We start from the raw sequence: 2,739 nt of genomic DNA on the forward strand, positions 1-2,739 counted from the left end.
CTGGGCTTACAAAGAATAAGTCCCGGGGTTGATTTGCTCGATTAAAGGCGGTGCTCCAGCATGGCCGCAGTCAAATGACTGAAACAAGTAAAAGAGTAAAAGTGTAAGGAGGTACTATAGAAGTTCATATTAACTCACTCTTTGTCTGTCTGCAGGATAACAGATCGTCTGTAATTGTTGCCATTAAACTTGACAATTAACTAGCAACATACAATCTGACCGTGATTTATAAAGGAATGCTGGATGACAGTAGCCACCATCCCTGCTATTGGTATTGTCATTGTCATTAATGTAGTTATTGTCATCTTCTTTGTCATGTCTACTTGGATGTGGGAGGCTTGTTTGTCTCCTATTGCATTGTGCCAGCTGGTGATATTGATAATTTGCATAACATGAATATAAATTGTGCATTTAATACCAGTCATTGTATATCTTGCTGAACACTGAAGAGGTGAATTAACAAGATTATATAATGTTTTCAATACCAGTTATGAAATCCTGGAGGTAATTTGTTGAAACGTGTGTATGTTTTGTAAAGCATAGATTATTATACCTGTTTCCAGTATTTTATTAATACCACACACACACACACATCATCATTGTTTAACGTCCACTTTCCATGCTAGCATGGGTTGGACGATTTGACTGAGGACTGGTGAAACCGGATGGCAACACCAGGCTCCAATCTGATTTGGCCGAGTTTCTACAGCTGGATGCCCTTCCTAACGCCAACCACTCAGAGAGTGTAGTGGGTGCTTTTACGTGTCACCCGCACGAAGGCCAGTCAGGCAATACTGGCAACGGCCACGCTCAAAAGGTGTATTTTATGTGCCACCCGCACAAGAGCCAGTCCAGGGGCACTGGCAACGATCTCGCTCGAGAATCCTACGAAGGTCTCGCTCGAAAATCCTTTCCATCTTATTTTTGATGTAAGTATACATAACTGAAAGTCAAATTAACTGCAGTATTCTTTCAGAGATAATATCTTGTATGGACATACAGTGTTAAAAAAGACAGAAATATGCCAGTAGCAGATGAAAATTATCTGGCAGTGGCAGTGAGAATGCTAGATGCACATTTCTGCTGTTTTAGGTTTTGTCAGTGTTATTTATGGATATAAGAAAATATATTCTCAAACGAATACTACAGTTAATTTGGCTTTCTGCGAAGCATTTGTATTAAGTTTGATACATAGTTTGACATTTTTATCTAATACTGCTTCAGTTGCACATAAAGAATTTTTATTCAACCAGCCAGCTAAGTGCAACATCAGTGATTTTTTTTTTGTTATTGTTTTCCTTTGATGATATATTTTGTTTTAGCATGCAGTTGTCAGTGGGTACTTGCAACTGATGAAACTCCAGAAAGTTAGAAATAAGCATCTGGTATTTTCATCCCCACTGTTGGATGATTTTTGTTTGTTTCTGAAGAGATATTCTTTTCTACTCTAGGCACAAGGCTCGAAATTTTTGGGGAGGGGGCCAGTCGATTAGATTGACCCCAGTATGCAACTGGTACTTAATTTATCGACCCCGAAAGGATGAAAGACAAAGTCGACCTCGGCAGAATTTGAACTCAGAACATAAAGACAGACAAAACACCGCTAGGCATTTTGCCCGGCATGCTAGCATTTCTGCCAGCTCGCTGCCTTACTTCCATAAGAGATATTATCACCAGACTAATATGACCATTAATTTGGCTTTCATCATCATCATCATCATCGTTTAACGTCTGCTTTCCATGCTGGCATGGGTTGGACGGTTTGACTGGGGACTGGCAAGCCAGTAGGCTGCACCAGGATCTAATCTTTCTGTTATGTATTTGCATTAAGTATGAAACAGATTCATATTTCATTTAATGTTAATACCACAGAGCCTGCATCAGTTATTGCATTTAGATGGTTTATCTGCATCCTTATCCCTTTTGTGCAGCAAGTATTTTGCAACCATTTCAGGCCCCTGTATTGCAAAAGCATATCCTTTGAAGCAAGAGCTAGTATCTCAGATATTAGTCCAAGGTAGACTACTCTGAATGTCAACATTGCCTTCTGAGCACATACATCACTTTTTGCTAGTATGCATGCAACTTTTCTTCTGATGTTCTTCTGCAGTGGATTTGTGCAACTTCCCTTGATGTATATATCCCTGGTCATCAGTCAGAGAATATTTACTAAGATGCTTCTTTCCAACTCCCATGGTATTATTGGTGTCAAATATACAGATTTGATCCCTGGCAGAGCTTCAGCATTTGGTGGTATGTAGATGCTGTCAAATGGACATGATGCAATTTCCAAAGGCTGTTTGGATCAATGATAAGCCTCTGCTGCCTTGATTTTGTTTTTAAGTAAAAATGGTTTACATCACTGTTGATGTGGAAATTACTGGTATGAGTTAGTCATTTTCAGGTATTTATCATAACTATTGTCATCATTGATTATCCATTGCTTGTTTTGTCATGGTTTCTACGGCTGGATGCTTTTCCTAATGCCAACCATTTCACAGAGTGTGCTTGGTGCTTTTTACATGGCACTAACACTGGTTTTCACATCAATAACCTGAAACTTGTCTAGTGTCTTGTCAATTAGCCCAAATATTGGTGTGAGGCCTGGTACAGTAATCACATTGTGGCCTATCAATTTATTGCTTATGGAAAGTTCTGAGAGTAAGACTAAAAAGCTCCCTTGACTGAGAGAGAGAGAGAGAGAGAGAGAGAGAGAGAGAGAGAGAGAGAGAGAGAGAG

This window comes from Octopus bimaculoides, chromosome 1 (assembly GCF_001194135.2).
Source record: "Octopus bimaculoides isolate UCB-OBI-ISO-001 chromosome 1, ASM119413v2, whole genome shotgun sequence".
In the NCBI taxonomy this organism is placed as follows: Eukaryota; Metazoa; Mollusca; class Cephalopoda; order Octopoda; family Octopodidae; genus Octopus; species Octopus bimaculoides.